Source organism: Sapajus apella, unplaced genomic scaffold (genome assembly GCF_009761245.1).
Source record: "Sapajus apella isolate SASKATOON/1434 unplaced genomic scaffold, GSC_monkey_1.0 scaffold34, whole genome shotgun sequence".
NCBI classification, from domain to species: domain Eukaryota; kingdom Metazoa; phylum Chordata; class Mammalia; order Primates; family Cebidae; genus Sapajus; species Sapajus apella.
In genome coordinates, this window is record NW_022436974.1 from 8,708,332 (window position 1) to 8,730,597 (window position 22,266).

At 37.8% G+C, this 22,266-nt stretch overlaps 1 long non-coding RNA gene across 2 annotated transcripts; it reads left to right on the top strand.

Moving 5' to 3' along the window:
- Positions 1 to 1,388: 1,388 nt before the first annotated feature.
- Positions 1,389 to 21,594, top strand: LOC116563202. 2 transcript variants are annotated; one of them, XR_004274280.1, is made up of 4 exons: positions 1,389 to 1,636; positions 6,746 to 6,838; positions 8,759 to 8,823; positions 15,252 to 21,594. It is a non-coding gene; the product is annotated as an uncharacterized LOC116563202 (long non-coding RNA). The 2 variants fall into 2 exon arrangements; XR_004274279.1 differs by lacking the exon at positions 15,252 to 21,594 and having other exon boundaries at positions 8,759 to 10,278.
- Positions 21,595 to 22,266: the final 672 nt, after the last annotated feature.

Below are 22,266 nucleotides of genomic sequence, written 5' to 3' on the forward strand. Positions count from 1 at the left end.
AACAAAAAAGTGAAAACATAGCTAAACTTAGAAAAGAATGCTTCCCTCTGGCCCTCGATGGAGTGGACTATCATGAGGCTCCTCTTGTTCCTGCTTTCAGCTGGGGAAGGTGATGCGAGGAACAAAGCATTTTAGCAGTGATCATGTTGGTGGGAGACCCTAAGCACATTTCTTTAAATAAGTTATGCCAAATGTCTTGTTTCAAAAAATATTTTTGTTTCAAAAAATATCTCCTTTCCATGTAAGTAGGGGATTTGACCCTTACTTCAGCATTGGCTACAAGAGAGATTTATTTGGATTTGGGGAAGAAAACTCAAGAGAGGCTTAACGCCCCTGTAAAGTGAACTATATTCTTTATATTGTGGGTTAACTCTCACATGTACACTTCTAGATCAAGTTTTTTTTTTCATATGTTTGTCTTTGATCATTACTATGTCATATTCCCAGAAAAGTGCCATATAATTTTCTGGAAGTGGGTTGGTAACCTTATCAGTCAGGATAAATTAGATGATGCTGTGGCAATAAAAAATGGCAAAATCTCAGAGAACTGATAGAATGTACATTTATTTCTTAGTCATGCCAAGTCCCTGTGGGTCTAGGTGCCTCTGAAGACGGTTGCTGTCTGTGTGATACAAGGCTGCCATTCTGGGCTGCTTCAGTTTCATGGCCACTCTGTATCAGCATGCACGCCCACAATCGCCAAGGTGCCAAGACAGAGATGGGAGAGTCAAGCACTGACAATGAAATGCTTTCATATGGAAGTTACATAGGCCACATATCTCATTGGCTAAGGCAAGTCCTACATGTTTACTCATGTCTTCAAGGGGGCAGGGAAGTGCCAATCTCCTGCATGTCAGAAGATGAGGAGAACTGATACACCAGTGAGCAACATAGTGTCCAGCACAGTTACCTATCAGAATTTGGCCAAAATAAATTTTACATTTTGTAAAGATGAAGTGAATCCTGCTTGAATGGGAAGAGCAATGGACTGAAGTTTGTGTCCCCCTACCCAGCTCATATGCTGAAACTTTAATTCCAATGTGATGGTGTTTGAAGTTGGGGCCATTGGTTAATAATTAGGCCATAAGGGTAGAACCCTTATGAATGGAATTAATTCCCACAAAATGAAAGGTGAGATAGAATTTAAAAGTTCTAGTGTGTGTGCGTGTGCACCTACGCGCATGTGTCTGTGTGTTTTGAGACGTGGCTTTGATCTGTCACCCAGGCTGGAGTGCAGTAGCGTGATCTCAGCTCACTATAGTCTCTTCCTCCCAGGCCCAAAAAAATCTTCCTGCCTCAGCCTCCCAAGTAGCTGGGACTACAGGCATGTGCCACCATGCCTGACTAATTTTTGTATTTTTTGTAGAGACAGGGTTTCACAATGTTGGTCACGCTGGTCTCAAACTCCTGGGCTCAAGTGATCCACCTACCTCAGCCTCCCGAAGTGCTGGGATTACAGGTGTGAGCCACCTCGTCTGCCCAAAAAGTTCTAATGTTTAATAGCAGACTACGGTGACTATACTTAGCTACAATATTTTGTTATTTTAAAGTATCTAAAAGAGAGGACTTGAAATGATACCAACACATAGAAATGATAAATGCTCAAAGAGATGGACGCCCCAAACACCCTGACTTGGTAACTATACATTCTATACATATAAAAAACACTCACATGTATGCATAAATATATGAAATAGTTGTATCTATAAGACAAAAGAGACCAGAAAGCAAGCTCACTGCTTTTCAGCCACATGAGGATACAATGGAAGTTGGCAGTCTGCAACCAGGAGGAGAACCTTCACCAAAACTCGACCATGCTGGTACCAGGATCCTGGACTTCCAGCTTCAAGAACTATGGGAAATACAGTTCTGTTATTGATAAGCCACCTGGTTTATGTTATTTGGTTATAGTAGCCCCAGTTAAGATGCATAATGATGTTAGTGATACGTTGCTTTTGTTTAATACTTTGGAGTTTATGAAGCGTTTTCTCAACATATTTTCATTTATTTATTCAGCAAAAATTTTTAAGCATGATTATGGGATAGGCACCGTGCTAGGAACCAAATATGTAATACATAGGCTGTACCCTTCCCCATGATTATATCATGTGGTAATCACAATATAAAAGCCTGTAAGGGCACAATGATGGCCTAGAGGAGAGAGTGCTCCTCACCATCAGGGATAGAAAGAAGACTTCTTGGATGATGTGATCTTCATTTAAGCTGGTGCGTCAAAGATAAGTAGGAGTTTATCAGGCAGAAGGGACAGGGAGATGGCAAAGGCAATTCAGAGGGCAGAAAAAGGATGCACAAAGGCATGGGGAGTTGTCTGATGTACTCCCCACAAAACCCCAGGAAGCAGGCATTGGAGTCAAGTCACTCCCAAGTTTTTTTTGTAGTGCATCAATAGTAGCTTTATTGATTATTATTTCTTATGGAGCTAATGAAATAGATGTGCTTGGAAGAAACAGAGACACAAAAAGTAAGTGATTTTCTCAGGTTACATACCTAATATAAGGCAGAGAAGAACTCAAGTCTTTTAACTTCAAATCCTGTGTCCTAAACACTTAGTATTGTTTAAATAAAATGTACATCTTAAAGTAATGAACATATCTATTTCACTCAACTTATCTTGACTATATTAAAGCCTGGCATAAAATGAGTATTCAATAAATAATGGTAAAATGTAAAGCTCTAAATGACCCTGCCTTCAATGTGCGAAATGTGCTCCATGCAGGCAGAAAGCATGTCTCTTTTGTTTATTATTATATGTCTGGCTTCTAGTACAGTATATGACACATTATGGGGTTCTCTAAAACATTTATTGAATAAATAAATGAATGAGTGAATCTCTAAGTCTTTACATTAAACCAATGGAAAAAGTTTCCCTGATCTATTTGAACCTTCAAATAATCCTTTAACTTGCATTCATAACACTTCCGTTCTATATGTTGTCCACTTTACATTACAGTGCAGAGTTGCTGGGACATGGAAGTGTGGGTCTAATGGAAAGAACCTTGTTCAGTGCTTCGAACAGGTAGGCATTCCCTCAGTATGGGTTGGATGACTGAACAGCAAACGCATGGCTGTCATTATTCATCTGAAACAACACATCTGTGTGACTTAAACCTTCAGAGACTGGAGATTTATTACACATTAGTGATTACTTCAAACATTGGAGATTAATGAGGCATGAGAGATTATTTCAGACTTTAGTGATCTCAGGAGTTTAGTAAACACTGCAAGCTCTTCAGTCAGCATCGAAAGGTCTGATGGGGCCTCAGCAAGACTTATTTATAGAAACTCTGGTTCTGCACCAGTGGTGGGTCTGCCCTTTTTATTTTGAGAAAGGATTGAAAAGATAGTTTAGGGTGGTTGCACACCAGTCCTTATCCCAGTGGCATATCAGAATGCTTCGATAAGTCACCTTTAGGACTAACTATATTTTTGTCTGGCTATTCAGACAGTCTTGTATCTGAAAACATAGAGGCTAAAATCACCTGTCTATCAGTAATTAGTTTTCAGCGTTTTACTATGCACCAAAGTGTGCATTAACTAGTCACTTAAGTGGACAGTAAAGGAAAAAACATAAGGCACAGTCTTTGCTCTTAAGAAGGATGCAAACCAAATGGGGAAATAGAATCATAAAAGAAGTCTTGACTCCAATGCCAAATCACTGAGCAGTAGTACAAAAAAGGAATGGCCCCAGGGTATCAAGAGCATCCAGGAAGAGGGAGGACTTGAGATGTTTGGGTTTGGACTGTCATGCCTGCTTGTCAACTCCTGTGATGCAGGCACAGGGTATTATGCTCCATGCCATTTCCAGAATAGGCCTCCCTTATAAAATTATTCACGGTCTGCTCACTCTGCCTGGAATATTTTTCTTCCACTTTTTGGCCTGGCCAAATCCCCTTTAAGTTCCAGTTCAAATATAATTTCTTCATCTAGATCCTTCCCTTACCTCCTTTGGCACCTGGGCAAAGTCAGTCACTCCCTTCTTTGGTCTCCCACAGCCTTTTGTGTGTGTCTAATGCACTTAACCACTGTGTAGTAACGAATTGTTCGTGTCTCTGTTTCCTCACTCAAATGTGTCTGGAAAGTCATGAGATCTCAATAAATATTGTTTATATGTTTGGATAGATAAATTAACTGGAGAAGAAATTTCTAATTTGAGACCAGTAGGCGATCTAATAAAATGGGTTCAGACTCTTAAAGACCTTTTAAAAGACAAGCCAAAGGGAGAGAGGAAGGAAGAAAGGAAGGGACTGAAGGAAGAAAGGAAATGAAGGAGGGAGAGAGGGAAGAAGGAGAGGAAAAAGGAAGGGAGAAAAAAATGGTATGTTTAAGTAGGTTAAGGGAAAACATCAAAGCTTTTTTTTTAATGACCCAGAAAATAAAAGTTCTCCATAACCCCACTTCTCAGACATATTTACTGTTAACATATTTGTGTTTCTCCAGCAGTTTTTCTATGCATATAAATATGTCAGTGAATTTTTCTACAATTTATATTCCCACTATTCATGCAGAAAAGTGCTCCAAAATTCAGTCAACCAACAAACATTTATTGTATACGTAAGAACTGCCGTGTAATGGTAAACAAAACACATTATCCATGCCAACCATGAATTTTACAGTATAGTGGATAAAATAACATCCAAAAATTATAAATTAAGTAAAGGATTAAAATGTGCAATGATTCATTTGCACCATTGCTATGGATGTTTTCAACAGAAGCATGATATGATGAATGCAGTGTGTAGGATGATCAAGCCGGCACAGAATAGATTGAACAGGACAGATATGAGCTGAAGAAAGATGTTATGAGAGACATGGGCATGGGTGTTGGCAATGGGAATAGGGAAAGAAGGTGAAACCAGGAAAGATTTTAAGTAAAATTTTAAAATATGTGGTCCATGAATCCCTTTAAGGATACAAGGAAAAACTAGGATTTTAAGACCCCGAGTTTAGACTTTATGTATAGTTTATCTGTGTGATTTTCTATGAACAGTAAGTTTTATAGGTTTTATCAGCCTCTCTATAGGGGCACCATAGCATACTGTTTTAAGATAATTGAGATGGTTAATTTTATGTGTCAATTTGACAAGACTCATGAATGCCTAGATAGCTGGTAAAACATTATTTCTGGGTATGTCTGTGAGAATATTTCTGGAGTAATACAGCATTTGAATCCGTAGACTGAGTAAAGAAGACCCACCCTCTGCAATGTACATTATTTGGGTGTTGTAGATTTCACCACTACACAATATATCCATGTGACGAAACTGCACTTGTATCTGCTAAATCTATTTTTTTAAATATAAGAGAAGATCAACCCTAACCAATGTGAGTGGGCATTATCCAACCCACCAATGGATTCACATAGATCAAAAAGGCAGAGGAATGGTGAATTCACTCTCTGCTTGAGCTGGGACAACCACTTTCTCCTGCTGCTGGACATTGGTGCTCCTGGTTCAGCCTTTGGACTCAACCAGGACTTATGCTGCTTTTAGCCCACCAGCTCTTGGGCCTTCAGACTGGGACTGGGACTGGGATTTACACCACTGGCTCCTCTTGTTCTCAGATATTCAGATTTCAACTTGAACTACACCACTGACTTTCCAGGGCCTCCAGCTTGTAGACGGCAGATTGTGGGACTGCCCAGCCTCTGTAATCACGTGAGCCAGTCTCTCATAATAAATCTCTTTCGATATATCTCTTTTTTCCTATTGGTTCTCCTTCTCTGAAGAGGCCTGACTACCATAATCACTAATTTTGGAGTTGAAAAGAAAAGCTAGGTTCACACACCTTTACTTACTAGCTTTGAGATCTTAGAAAGTTACTTAACCTGGAGATAACAAAAAAATAACAATAATATAAAGTGTCTATCACCTATCAATTTTTACTCTTTAGAGATCTATTACCCAAAAGATAAAAATAAATAGTTTAAAGAAAGAAGAGGCAGGGTTTGATGTCTGATTGATGTGTGGGAGAGTAAAGAAAAATAGAAGAAAAAGGCCTCCAAGGTTTCTGGTACAGAAGATGAAATGGATGAAGCTTTATGACAGGAGCATTAAAGACAAACTGTAATCTCTCTGCATTGTGCCATTTTCAGAATGCTAGGAGGGGTCCAATTATAGACTCACATTAGTAAGTTTAGGAAGTTTAGATTGCCTTTCTGATTATCAAAAGTGTCGACTCTTATTTTTATTGAAGACTAAACGCAGTTGTTGGCAGGGTATTAGAATAGCAGAGGAAGAAGAAGAAAGTTGAGTAGGAGAATGGTGCTGGGCAACAAAAAAATCTAAGAGATCTTCAAATTCAGATAATTTATAAGTAGTCATTATTCATAAAGCAGCTGATAAAAATTATTATACTTGGCTGGTGGGACGGGCTGGATGAGGGCCATTTGGACTTGACCACAATATATTATTTACAAATTATCACTTACATATAGTTTTAGAGACTTCCTGACAAGGTTCAAAGAAGTTGTCAATGATCATACAACTTAAATATGCACATCTCATTGCCAGACCATCTGTACTACAGTATAAATTAGTATGTTTATCTTATATTTTTACTTTTTCTTTTTAGAATTTTGAGAAAATGTTAAAACTACAGAAATGCTATAAATTGATTATTTTTGTTATAGTTCTTTCATTAATATTTATGTAAATCATTTAATTATCTTATAAATAGCAATATTATATTACATTGTTGTGCTTTTTAATTTGCTTTTGACTTTTAGAAAATGTTTAAATGCAGAAGCCACAAAAAAATGGAGGTGACCTGTCCCTCTCTTGTTCTCTAAGAAATCATAGAGGCCTGCTAAGCCACTGTGGTAAGCGTGGTGGAGAGGGGCACATGGAGCTATGAAAGCACACCTTTTTCTTTCTTTTTTTTTTTTATTGTACTTTAGGTTCTGGGATACATGTGCAGATCATGCAGGGTTGTTGCATAGGTACACATATGGCAATGAGGTTTGCTGCCTCCATCCCCCGATCACCCACATCTGCCATTTCTTCCCATGTTATCCCTCCCCAACCTCCCCACCAATCTCTGCTGTCCCTCCCTTGGCCCCCACCAACAGACCGCAGTGTGTGATGCCCCCCTCCCTGTGTCCATGTGTTCTCATTGTTCAACACCCGCCTATGAGTGAGAACATGTGGTGTTTGATTTTCTGTTCTTGTGTCAGTTTGCTGAGAATGATGATTTCCAGATTCATCCATGTCCCTGCAAAGGACACAAACTCATCGTTTCTTATGGCTGCATAGTATTCCATGGTGTATATGTGCCACATTTTCCTTGTCCAGTCTATCGTCAATGGGCATTTGGGTTGGTTCCACGTCTTTGCTATTGTTAACAGTGCCGCTATGAACATACGTGTGTGAGTGTCCTGGTAATAGAATGATTTATAATCCTTTGGGTATATACCCAGTAATGGGATTGCTGGGTCAAATGGAATTTCTATTTCTATGTCCTTGAGGAATCGCCACACTGTCTTCCACAATGGTTGAACTAGTTTACACTCCCACCAGCAGTGTAAAAGTGTTCCTATTTCTCCACATCCTCTTCAGCATCTCTTGTCTCCAGAGATTTTAATGATCGCCATTCTAACTGGCACGGGATGGTATCTCAATGTGATTTTGATTTGCATTTCTCTAATAATCAGGGATGATAAGCATTTTTTCATATATTTGTTGGCCGCATATATGTCTTCTTTTGAAAAGTGTCTGTTTATATCCTTCTCCCACTTTTTGATGGGTTTGTTTATTATTTTCTTGTAAATCTGTTTTAGTTCTTTGTAGATTCTGGATATTAGCCCTTTGTCAGATGGGTAGATAGCAAAAATTTTTTCCCATTCTGTTGGTTGTCAGTTCACTCTAATGATTGTTTCTTTTGCTGTACAGAAGCTCTGGAGTTCAATTAGGTCCCATTTGTTTATTTTGGCTTTTGTTGCCAATGCTTTTGGCGTTTTAGTCATGAAGTCCTTGCCTATGCCTATGTCCTGAATGGTTTTGCCCAGGTTTTCTTCTAGAGTTTTTATTGTGTTAGGTTTTATGTTTAAGTCTTTAATCCATCTGGAGTTAATTTTAGTGTAAGGTGTCAGGAAGAGGTCCTGTTTCTGCTTTCTGCACACTGCTAGCCAGTTTTCCCAACACCATTTATTAAACAGGGAATCCTTTCCCCATTGCTTCTTTTTGTCAGGTTTATCATTGATCAGATGTTTGTAGATGTATGGCATTGCCTCCAAGGCCTCTGTTCTGTTCCATTGGTCTATATTTCTGTTTGATTACTGTAGCTTTTCAAAGGGCTCCATGAGAATTTCTGTTCCAGTCACATCTTGAAAATTGCAAAAAATAAAACAAAACATAGATATTTTTATTTACCAATGAGCAGATATGTATCTGTCTTTAACAAGACAAGTTACAACTGCTTTTTGAGAATCTATCGTTTGTCTAAGAATCTAGGGAAATAAAAAGAAATAAAAGGTTTTCTATTCTTAAGTTCTTGCAGGCGTGGTATCAAGATTTTTGTCTAAGAAATGATTAGGAAGCAATGGTAGATTAATCCTGGACAGTTCCTCAGGATGCTGTTTTACTGGTTCTTTACTTTTACTGTCAAAGAAGACAGTTTATGATAATAAGGTATTTAATGATTTAAAGCCCAAACCTATCTTCCAGGCCTTATGATGCTATATGCTTCTTTCTTGTTGAATGCTTGTTCTAGTACCTATGCAGACTCATACCTCCCTTTGCAGAATTGTTGCTCTCTGCAAGCCTGTCTACAGTCCGTCTTCATATAAAATGGGATCTTCCTGAACAGGTAAAACGCCAAGCACATGTCATGTTCGTTATTTTTTAGGAGAAAAGATTATTCTTTGCACCCAAAGTTTCTAGGATTTGTGTCATGTGATCCTATTACCTGGCTGAAATAGATTGAACCAGAAATTGAGGCCAAAGGTAACTATCAATAGCTGAACATAGTAATAGTGGCTAAATATTTAATGAGCACTTACTGTGAGTCAGATACTGCTGAGATCTTCACTTGATGATTGTTTTTATTTAATCTTCACAACAGTCCTAGGAGGTTGGTTTCAATATTATTAAATCCATCTTAGTAATAACACACATGTAGCCAGAGATACCCTGACAGGATTCAAAACATCGGCAATAATCATTCAGTTTTAAATGCATGTGTCTCGTCTAGACCATAGCATCACAGAGGCTTAGTCATGGGTCCAGTTCACAGACTAGTAAGTGGAGTTGCTGGGGTTTCAACCCTGAGTCTTTCTGTCTGCCTGACTCTCCCACCCTCCTTCTTCACCCATAGCCCATGTGGTGGCCTCCTCCCACTCTATAGCTGACTCTGCTCCACATTCAATGATTACTCAATCAAATTCTCTCCTCCTAGAGGATATTTCAAATGTGCCTCTTATGGAGGATGGAAGAGGCAGAAATAGGAAAGAAGTAAAGAGAGAAAAATGCTTAGGAAGATGAGTGTTCGCAGGAACCAGGAAAAGTGAGAGGACAACTATATCACTAGGACTAAGATGAGGTCACAGAGATGCTGAGGTACACTACATGTCCCTGATAGTCAACATTCCAGCTCTCATTAGCTTAATGGTGTGACATTTCCCCAAAGAAGTCACCTTAGCACATCTCTGGCCCTCACTCTTTGAGCAAACTTGATACAGAAGGGATCTTTTGCTTGGGCAAGGTCATGTTCCTAAATTAATTGCCATAGCAGAAAGTTAACTCTGACAACATTTCTAGCACCAACAACACATGGAGTGCTCTTAAATTAATGGCAGATATTATCAGCACTTCAAGAGAATTTAGGAGATAATCTGACTGTGAATGAATACCTGCTAAAAGCTTACTTGAAGCAGTATCTGAGAGTGACTCTGAGAGACTTGTTAGTTTTCCGATCCTTCAGCTTCTTGAAATCCTCTCCCAGCATTAAATGAGGTCATCTCTGAGTAAAGATTTAGTATTACAGTTTTTGCTCTAATGGAGAGTCATTTAAGGAACATCATTTAAAATAATAAATCCCTTTCATTCCATAGGGAGGAAAAATCTATTTTTGCAGGTAAACAACATATGCTTCCTTTCAATATAAAGAGGATTTTAATAACAGAATAGCTTTTCTGTATTTTCCTAGCTGCCAGGAAACTCATAGCTAGAGTATAAATAGTAAAATGCAGCAACTAATGGATCTCAGATGCCTGGGACCATTTATATGATTGCTGTTGTCAAGTATGTTTGTTTTCATTTTTTTTTAAAATGACCTGTTTTATATGTTTTACTAATATAAGTTTTCGCCAGACATTTTCGGAAGTGTTAGGTTGAACCATCTGAAGTTGTTATTAATCATGTTTAACCTACAAAATGAGCAATTCCAGTTGGTTCAATTGATGAATCAGAGATAAACTGATAAATGGAAACAAATACAAGATACAGATATGTACATGGGAAAAAGTCTCAAAGGGCATATGGCAAAATTTTAACTGGGAAAGTCTGTGATGGGACTATATGTCCTTTTTATTTTCTTCTCTCCGCTTTGTGTATTTTCTGAATTTTCAATTTATTCTACTCATCAGCATGGTTGCTTCTTTCTGTTTGTCTCTGTCACAGATTTTGTCTCATTATCCTGTATCGTGCCATTAAAAAAGCATAAATGTGTGCCTGTGTGTGTGTGTGTGTGTGTGTGTGTGTGTGTGTGTATGTATGTTTCTTCTGTGAATTTCTTGAGAACAAATATTGTGTCTTGTTTATTTTTATATCCACCATACCTGGCACACAGGAGGATTCAATAAATGCTTGCCTGATTGAATAATAAATGTATCTAAGTCAGGCTTAACCAAATCAGAACACAATTCATATACAACTTTTTCTGTCTTGGCTGTAGTAACCAATTTTTCTAAAAATAATTGAATAAAGTACCATAATGACTTCTTGTATTTTATATCTTCACTTTCATTAATATACTAACCTTTTGATGACATACATTCCTATATTCTATTCAGGTGACATTTACATTTATTTTCAGTTTATTCTGAGCCAGCAGTGGCTTTAGTATTTCATGACTATAGCCCTAAGATCATACTTGGATGTTTTCCAGGTTTCTTAAATTGAATGGAAGTTACGTTCAAAGGATGGCCTTGACTCTTGTTCTCTGTGGCTTGGAATTGTTTCTTTTCATACTAAGTATCTACCCCAATTCTGTATAGCAAATAACCTTGAGATCATCTTGTCTCAGAGCTTTGCTCTACGCTTCACCTCAGTGAGACTGTTACAGGATCCCTTTATGAATGGTGCCCTGGTCCTGAGATGTATAAACAGCTCCACAGTCCCATGTACATGGAGGTAGTAGGCTGTGATAAGGCCAACACATTGCAAGATTTAATGTGCATGCAAATTACCCGGGGATCTTGTTAAAATGGGGGTTCTGATTCAGTTGGTCTGGGGCAGGGCCTACGGTCCTACATTCTAACAAATTGCTGCTGGTGCTGCTGCTCTGGGCCCACAGTTTGAGTAGCAAGAATATAAGCCTTCTTGTTTAGCCCTGGGTATCCCTAAATGCTCCAACTGGGAGTCTGAAGAGGCCCCATCTCTAGTAAGTGCAAAAGTTCTATAGATTGGCAGCATTGCATCTGAGTCCTACCTCAGATTAGCCAAAGATTTCAGTAATTCTCCATTCTCTTCATCCTTCCAGATGTGCTCTGAAAGGTACCTTGTGAAAGCCCAGGGTTCTCACTGTAGCATTCCACCTGGGCATAGGCTTTCTCTCTGCTTTGAATTATCCTGTCATGCATCCAATCAATTCAAGTTCCTGATTGAATTGTCTGACAGAAGACAATTTGAGAAATCAGCCATGGCTCAATAATGTCAATGAACAATAGGATTTAATGTGTTAATTTCATTTGGAAAACAAAAGTTCTCAGTTCGTATTATTGCTCTGCCATTCACCAGCTATGGATCTCATCAAGTCACTTAGTGCCTGTAGTAGGCTGAATAGATGCTTTCCAAAGATGCTCACATTCTTCTCCCCAGAACCTGTAAATGTTACCTTATATGGCAAAAGGGAGTTCACAGATGTGATAACATCAGGCTCTTGAGATGGAGGAATCATCATGGATTATGTATGTATGCTCATTGTACTCCCAGGAATGCTTATAAAGGGAGGCCATGTTAATGAGAAGGCAGATTGGAGTGATGTAGCCACAAGCCAAGGCAGTCTGTAGAAGTTGAAAGAAGCAAAGAGTAGATTCTCCACTGAGGTCTCCAGAAGGAACCAGCCCTATCAACACCTTGATTTTAGCCCTGAATGACTGATTTTAGATGTCTGACCTCCAGACTTGTAAGAGAATACATAGTATTGTTTTAACCCACTAAGTTTGTGATAATTAGGAAATTAACACAATGTTTCTATTTTCTTAATCTGTAAATTAAAGCTAATAATAGCAAGGCTAATATAAGCATTGATGTGAGGATTAAAAGGGATAGTATATATGAAGTCATTTAAAAAATTCTAAAGCTCTGGATCTCAGATCTTAGAAGATATAGGAATCACTTGGGAGCTTATAAAATGAGGATTTCCTCCCTCAGACATTCTGATATAACATTTTTGGGTTTGAGTGTATACATCTGTATTTTAATAATCCCTTATGTTTTCAAACTTAGGTGGTTCATGGATTACACCTCCAGTCATTAATGTGTGATTGTTGATTAGAATCCAAGCCCTATTGTGGGTCATGGAGGAGGCTTTTAGAGAGAGGGAAGCAAAGGTCCGAATAGCGTCTCCTGTGAATGAGGATTTATTTGCAGGTACTCAAGAGGGTTGGGGTGTATCATTGTTTCAGAAGTCACGTCTATGAAATACAGACGATGATTTTTCCTTCCAGTGGCAGGATCTGGCAGCGGCTTGGGCAGACTGAGGTTTCCAGACCATGATTCTCCTCTGCCACTCAGAGATCTGGCATGTCTTTGGGGCACTCTGTCTGTCCTTCATGTTCAGGAGAACACATTTGTAAATTCTGAGGATAGCTGAACCAAATGCATCCTGTCTATAAAAGCAATGCTTAGAAAAGAGGACAAACACAATTTTTTAAAAAAGTAATTCTTAGTTGAGGCTTTATTTCATGCTAGACACTAAGTTTCTGTTCTGAAGGTGCTTACAATAAGGTGTGGCCTAGACTTGTAGTCTGCATGCTACTCGGAGCATGCAGAAGGGTCGAGAAGACTGGAAGAGCCTTAAAGTAGAAGAATAAGAATAGCCACACCTAAATTGCTGCTAACAACCTTAAAGTGCTTAGACCAGTGCCTCATATCTATCCTTAAGTACATGAGCCCACAGGGAATGACTCATTCTGTTTGAGGATGGTGTGATGGTTAATTTCATGTGTCAACCTGACTGGGCCAGAGGGTGCCCAGATATTTGGTAAAACATTATTTTGTGTGTGTCCAGCAGGGTGTTTTCTAATGAGAATAACATTTGACTGAGTAAAGCAGATTGCCCTCCCTATTGTGAGTGGGCTCCACCCAACCAGTTGAAGTCTTAACAGAACAAAAAGGCTGACCCTCCACAGAGCAAGAGGGGATTTCTCCTGTTGGACTTCCTTTTGAGCTGGTACATTGTTTTTCTTTCTTTTTCCTGTCTTCAGACTCAAAATAAAGTATTGGCTATTTCTGGGTCTCAAGCCTGCTGACCTTTTGGCTGTAACTACACCATTGGCTCTTCTGGATCTTGGGCCTTCAGTCTTGGACTGAAACTACATTGAGTCTCCACCTTGTTTACTGCAGATCTTGGAACTTGTCAGTCTCCAAAATCATGTCAGCCAATTTCTTTTTCTTCTTTTTTTTGAGTCAGGGTCTCACTCTGCTGCTCAGGCTTGAAGTGGTCCCATCAGTGCTCCCTGCAGCCTCAACCTCCCAGGCTCAAGCAATCCTCCCACCTCAGACTCCCAAGTAGTTGGGACCACAGACACACATCACCATGCCCAGCTAAATTTTTATTTTTTTATAGACAACATCTCATTATGTTTCTCAGGCTGGTCTCAAACTACTGGGCTTAAGCCTTCCTCCTACCTCAGCTTCCAAAAGTGCTGGAATTACAGGCATGAGCCACTGAGCCAGGCCATGTCACCCAATTTCTTATAATATATTACCATCCCCCCCGCCACCAACCATGTGTGTGTATACATATATCTCTCTATCCTATTGGTCTATTTCTCTAATAATTGGTCTATTTCTCTAAGAACCCTAATACAGATATGGGAAGATTTCCTAGAGGACATCACCTTTCAGAGAGATGTTGAAATAATACATTATCTATTTATGGATAATCTACTCTATAATTGTACATTTTATATTCCTCTGTCATTCATTCATTTCAACATATATTTAGGGTTGAAATGAATTTAGTGAATGCATATTGTGTGTCAGGCCCTTTACTAGGCACAGAGGTGACGTCAAGGAGTAAGACATCATCCCTGCCCTTTGAGGGAGGAAGTTAGACTTGAAAGCTAAATATTGCAGGACAATATCATCCATACATATGACCTGAAAGTGGGAATCTCATTTTTACAAAATAAAAACAGTGTCTAGTTAGGATTTCTAGATAAAATGTTGCATGGGATGTACTTATACTAAAAAATTATTCATTTAGCTGGGCCTCCTGTGTTTTTAATTACTAGATCTGGCAGCCCTTTGCCAGGTTCTCCCCATACATTCAGAATGACATAGATGCTGGAAACACATGGCTCTCCTTAAGGCTAAGAAGGTTAGATGCCTCTTCTCTTCTCTTTTCTCTTCTTCTCTTCATTTCTGTTCTCCTCTTGATTATTTGATTCAGCTCTATTCTTGCGATCAACCAGTCTCCACCCCTTGGGATTTTTACTGCAGACATTACCCTTCTCTATACCTGCTGACACAAAAATTCCTGTACATAGTTGCAGAAAGGTGTAGGGAAGCCTTGCTGGGACCCTGGGGAATGCCCATGACTCTGCCTCTGGAGAGTGGAAGTGATCTGCAAGGCCTGATTGTAATTCGGTTTTGCCCAAAGGCCTACCTGTCTAAATTTTCTGCTTAAGGTATTTTTAGTCAGTTAACACTAGGCCAAGATTGGGAATGATGTGAACACTCTTCAGTGCTCTTACAGACAAGACAAGTGAAGGGTGAAAGCAGAGTATTTAGAATTAGCCTGAATTCAATTCTTGCTCTCTCACTTACTTGCTCTATGAAACTTGGCAGGTGACTTAACCTTCCTAAACCTTTATATCTGTATGGACAATGTGTGGAAGGTTGATCTGCTGTGAGAATGAGATAAACAGGTATACATAAGGAACAGTGCCCAGTATGTAAGGTTGTGTGCTCAATGAGTAGGGGTGGTTATTACTAATACTTCTTGGTTCCTTTTGCATCTAGTTTGTAACTAGTTTTTTGCTTGTTTGTTTCAGATATGCTGGTGCAAACTATGTGTTTTATTTGTTTTAGGTTTGGATTTGTTTCTTGAAATAAATCCCTAAGGGTAGTGTTATTAGGTCAAAGACCATGAGAGGCACAGAGTATAGATGCTGAGCACAGGCTCTGGTAACAGACCACTGGAATCAATCCCAGCTGGCTGTGTGGTTTGAGGCAGCTTCCTTGACTTTTCTGTGCTGTGATGGTATAGAATTTAAATCAATTGTTATTATGAATGCATAATGGATCTTAGTACATATGGGCCGGTTACCTTCTAAAACTATAGTAATTTGATTACTATATTAACTATCCCACCAGACTAAGAGCAGACCTTAATTCTTTGTGTCTATTTATTAACTGTTTTTTTACATTCTTTCTGTTTTATTCTCATTTTGTTGTTTCTGTTATGCAGTTATTTCTACATTTCATTATATCTGTGTCTTCTATAATACAATTTTCTGATGTTTTGAGAGTCAAAAATTAGATTCAAATGGCGTCATCTAAATGACTCTAGCTGTGGCAATTTAGGAGGAGAATGGAGGAGACATTTTAGAACAGAGAGCTTTTCTAGTATCCTTTATGTAGCACCAGTGATGAGAAATTTGAGAAGGAAAGCAGGAACCAGGGTCTCAGAGAACAGTAAGATCAGCATTGAGTCTGGGCTGAAATTATTCTAGTAGTGGGCTAGGTGAAGAGTGAAAGGAATGTCAGAATCAGAATCAGAACACCTTTTTGTTAAGAGTCTTATCATTGTCGAGTGGATAGAATATCTTCTGGCCTCATGCAAATCATTTTCAGATAGATTTTTAAGTTTTTGTCCAGTGCACCTCTATGCTGTTGTGACAGTAAGCCCTCTGTAGAGAAGACACTAAATAAGGAAAGAAGGTATGTTTTCTTATCTGGGTGATAAAAAGGAACAAACAGATAGGGGACTAATTGCCAAGTGGCACATATTTACACCACTGTCTCTAGGGTACACTTCTATTTTTGAGATGGATGGAAATGGATGTAAAAATTCCTCTGGTTGGAGGAATTTTTAGGTTGGAACCCACCTTTCCCATCCCACAAGAGGTGCAGAAATAGGCCAGCCTGTGTCTCAGGGTATCCTGAGAACAAGATGGATGTGAAAGAAACAACTGCTGAGCTTCTGTGGAGCTCTCCTCCCACCACGCCTGGCCAGGTATTAACCACCAGATTCAGGGTAACCTCTCACTGGTCCCCTTCTTACACAACTGCAATATCATAAGTAGAGGCACAGTTATCATTGGTGTAGTTCTCCTTATTCCCAACCAAGAAAGCAAAGATCTAATTTTTACAGGCTCACAATTTTTACCTTTTAAGGAAATCAAAGCTAATAAAGCATATCATTCTTAACAGGTTCTTAACAGGTTTTAAACTCAAACATACAGTCTGAATTCTAAATATGATAGCATGCATTTTATTCTCCTTTCCAGGGGTAATGTATAAAATAATGTTAGGTATAGTGAAATTCCCAAACATAGACTCATACATGTTTTACCTCTCCTCATTTTCTAAGGTTCAATAATCACAAATGAAATATAAAGGAATATTCTATACAGTAAGTTGTTAGCTTTTCTCAATCTTGATTTTCTCACCTTTACAGTGAAAATAATAATGCCTACATCTACCCCCAGAGTTATAAATGTTCAAGGAGAAAATGTATTCAAAATTGCTTTGCAAGTCAATTTTGATGGTGTGTAACTGTAGTCCCAGCTACTTGAGAGGCTGAGGCAGGAGGATTGTCTCATTGTAGGATTTTCAGGCTGCAATGAACTATGATCACAGCAGTATGCTCCAGCCAGGGTGACACAACAAGATTCCATCTCTTTAAAAAAAAAAAAAGGGCTTTGTGAATGACTGAAGTGCTTAAAAATACTACATATTTTTATTGGCTTCAAAATGTAAACCATAATTTTATTCAGTACTAACAGAAACAAGAAAAAGATAAATATTCAGAAACATAGTAAAGATGATAGCAGTCAAAGCAATTCCCTAATGTTCACTGAATATACATGATTATGTAAATTAAATATTAATTCTGCTAAGTTTTTGTTTTATAATTCATTAATTTCTTTTAAAATCTTTATTAATTCCATTCTTATATTTCCCTTAAGTTAATTTTTCTCTTTTTATAATTTCTTAGGTTGAGTGTTTAATTCATCTATTTCCATTCATTATTATTTAACAATGAAAGAACTTAAAAATACACATTTGGCTTTGAGTATGATTTTGGCCATATCAAATGTTTGATGTGTAGTGTTATTATCACTATTTTCTAAGTAGTCTATAATTACTGTTTGATTTTCCCTTTGATCTAAATTGCTTAGGAGAAAGTTTTGACATTTTCAGGAAGTTGAATTCTTTTCTTTATACTTCTGTTAATAATTTCTACCTCTATATTATGGTGATCAGAAAATATTGATGGCAAGTTTTCTATTTATTTTTCTTTTTGGAATCTATCAAGATTTTCTTTGTGACTTACTATATGATCAATTTCTTTAAATATTTCTGTGAGTACATGAAAAGGAAAAATGCTATATTTATATTTCCATAGTGCAGAATTCTACATACTGTATTTACTTATTATATTACAATATTAATTTAATTATTTATCTTCTTTGTCTTAAGAGTCTTCAACTGGATAATCCATGGGTAAACTTCAGATTTGTGTGTGCCTTTTAATAGGAAGTGAGTTCATGGTTATTTCAGATTCTCAAAGGAATCTGTGATTCTCAAAATATTAAGAAACTCTGCTTGACAGATTATCTGTCAAGGACTAAGAAAGGAAAGTTAAACTACTGAATATAACTTAAAATTAATGTTAAAAAGTATTAGGAAACAAATAAAAATTATAATTATTTTATTAATATATAGGATTCCAAGATGTTACATTGACATTTACTGTTTATCCATTCTGTAAATAGTGCTAAGTGGCCTTTGTTTATTTGATTTCAGGCCTTAGAATGGGACTCACAAAGAAGTTGGATTTCTGAAGGTTAGCAGAAAAAGGGGCCAAGTCACTTCATCCAAATCTATCAGCTCTGGAATAAATTGGTGGTGTATATTCCATTTTCCCTGTGAGTTTTGCACTGAGTCCTTTGCAATCTCTCTTGCATTCTCCCCCTTTTCTCTGAATACTTCTCAGTTGATGCTCTGAGAAGGCACCCCATTTTGGAAAGCTAATCATGTCCTTAAGGTGAATCAGTTGAAAGTCATGTACTTCCTTAAGAAGGACAGGAAAGTAAAATGCATCAATTTCTAGGATAGGGAAGATGACCACTTTAAATCGACAGCCAAATTACAGATGTACCTGGAACAGGAAATACCAGCTGATAACGAAGTCAAGCATTTTAAAAACAGTGTGCATGAAGAATGTAAAGCCCACGTTAAGAAAATTGAAAAGCTCTTAAAAGAAATGGTGAGAGTTAAAAGACGAATCCTCACCATTTGCTTGATAAAAGTCCCTTATGCTTAATCTTCTGAGGTAATAGAAATTCGCAGAATTGACTTATCCATTTAGGTACCTAACACAGTGCTCCTATATACGTATGGCTCACAATACTTCCTGGGCCCATGAAGATGCCTTAATTTTAATTTCTTTTAAAAGCAGAAGAAAAATGAATAACAGTGAATACATAATAATGAATCCAGCCTGGACTATACTTGTTTTATGTCATTGCAGTTTTATGTCATTGTAAAATATAATTCATAAATTTTTTTTATGAAGGAAGGGACCCATGAAGGCAAAGTGCCATGAAACAATAATGGGGCCCTGGTAATAGTTACCGATTAAACATGGTGATTTGTCAGTACTTAAGCAGGTGCCGTGTGAAGGTTATTTGATGTGTGTTTATGCATGTTTTTGAGGCATTGTTTAGAACAGGTTATATTCTTTGAGCAGAATGGAAATCGAGACTGACATTATCTTCCTGTGTATGCTTCTTTCTTTCTATTTGCTTTACTCTGGCTCTTTTTCTCTGTAACTTCTTTCACTTGCTTGTCTCTTGCACATGGCCCAATAGTCCCCAGCCTTCACTCAGCATCAGATCTACCACTGATGTTCAGTCTTTATGGCTTTGAGCTCAAATTCTCATGAAAGCCTCTGCAATGTCATCCTCTAGTTCAACATACATCCAATTAGCTGTAGCAAAATCTTTCCCTGTCTCCCTAATACCTTTGCAGGCCCTGACCCTTCTGCAAGACGTGGTGGGCAGCTGATTAAACGTCTTCTACTATGTAGTTTTAATAAGAGTCTATTACACACACAGCAGAATACAATAATAGGAAGAATAAACTTAGCAACAAATAGTGGCGTTATTATAATTACGTCATTATAATTTTTCATGCTCTTGATTGTCATCTTGCCACATACACAACATGTGGGAAATGGAAGCCTCTCCCCTGGGAAATGCCATTTGCAGAAACAATATGCAATTTAGGCATCTCTCAGTTAAGAGCCACATTGCATAATCAGGCAGGACTCCTGCCTGGAGACTAAGCTATTTTCTGAAGATGAACAGATACCCTGCTGAGTCCTTTTTGCAGGATAAGTGACCTATCTGCGTAAGTATCCACATCACATACATTTTCTGTCACTTCAGTACTGTAATAAGCCTTCTTCATTAATGATTATGCAAAAGGAACGTTTGGGTAGATGTGACTTTAATAGTAAGTTGAACTTTATTTTATTATTACACTGTCACAAACCTTTCTACATTTGTAGAATTTTAATGCTCAATAAGCACAATATTGTTTCACTGTAAAGAAACATGATGAGTGCATAACAATTTGGTATTACTAAAACATATATTCTCTATCTCATATAAGATGAATTCTGAGAAATAAAAACCTTTATTTGCCATACTTTCAAGCTACATGTTTAACTCCTATTTAAATAGAAGAACAGCAAAGCTTCAGGTCTTCCTTGATCAGAGAAAGCTTTTGAGCAAAAAATAAAAATCAATGACAGTTGTTTCTTAAGATTTCTTACTAATTGAGAAATAGGAAATGTTCTATTAGGGATATTGTATCAGCTAGCCTGAAGTTGTGATGAACAGTATCTATTCAGCAAGTTCGGGAGAAAGGAATTTATTTAAGGTGTTGTATGGTTTATTGTACCATTGAAAGGCAAAGAATTGCCCTCTAGGCTGACCTTCTAAGAACAACTTCTAAAACCAATGTGTGGAACTGGGTCAAAGGAGTGGCTCCTTCTGCAATGGTCAAGAGACTGAAGATTCAGGAAGCTGAAATGCCAACCATCTGCTCTTGAACCACACTGCTTCTTTGCCAGTGCTACTATCCACACCAGCAAAAGGGTATGACGCTCTGTCCCTCTTCCCACGCAGCTTAGTTCTAAATCAAAATGTCATTTGATTATACCTGGGGCAATACTAGCTGCAAGGAATCTGGGAAGTATAGTTTTTAGCTTACTGGCCTCTGAATGCTAAAGGGAGTCAGGATGAGGCCGAATGAGTTAATTTAGAGTATTTACCATGGATATGTAATTGGGTAATACTGAAAGCTTGAATAACGTTAAAGGTACAAATCAGATATGATTATTTTTTGGGGTTTAATTTTTTTCCCCTTTCGGGACAGGAATTATATTACATATAGTCTTTGGTTCATAATTTTCTTGTACCATTGATTGATATATGGCCACCAAATTAATTAATTAATAATATAATAAACACCATGGACCACCCATCACCAAAATAAAAGCTAGGCCCTTGACAATAACTTATAGCTAATAACACATCCCCATATATCCACTACCCTAGGAAACATCACCCTGATTTTTTTTTTTTTTTTTTTGAAAGAAGACATAAGAAAAATTACCATTTTTTTTCTAGAGAAAATGGATTTATTTTTTATTTCAATAGGTTTTTGGGGAACAGGTGGGCATGTCCTTTAGTTGTGATTTCTGAGATTTTGGTGCACCCATCACCCAAGCAGGGTACACTGTACCCAATGTGTAGTCTTTTATCCCTCGCTCCCCTCCCACCTTTCCCCACAGTCCCCAAAGTTCACTGTATCATTCTTATGCCTTTGCATCCTCATGGCTTAGCTCCCACTTATGAGTGAGAACACACAATTCCATCCAGGTTGCTGTGAATGCCATTATTTCATTCCTTTATGTGGCTGTGTGGTATTCCATGGTACACACACACACAAACACACACATATATATCACAATTTCTTTATCCACTCATCAAATGATGATGGGCATTTGGGCTGGTTCCATATTTTTGCAGTTGCGAATTGTGCTGCTGTGAACACGTGTGTGAAGTATATTTTTCGTATAATGACTTCTTTTCCTCTTGGTAGATTCCTAGTAGTGGGATTGCTGGATCAAATGGTAGACTTACTTTTAGTTCTTTAAAGAATCTCCATACTGTTTTCCATAGTGGTTGTACTAGTTTACATTCCCACCAGCAGGATAAAAGTGTTCCCTTTTCACTATATCCACACCAACATGTATAATTTTTTTTTTTTATTTTTGATTATCGTCATTCTTGCCGGAGTAAGGTGGTATGACATTGTAGTTTTGATTTGCATTTCCCTGATCATTAGTGATGTTGAGCATTTTTTCATGTTTGTTGGCCATTTGTATATCTTCTTTTGAGAATTGTCTATTCATGTCCTTAGCCCACTTTTTGATAGGATTGTTTGTTTTTTTTTTCTTGCTGATTTGTTTGAGTTCCTTATAGATTCTGGATATTAGTCTCTTTTCAGATCTATAGATTGGAAAAATTTTCTCCCACTCTGTGGGTTGTCTGTTTACTCC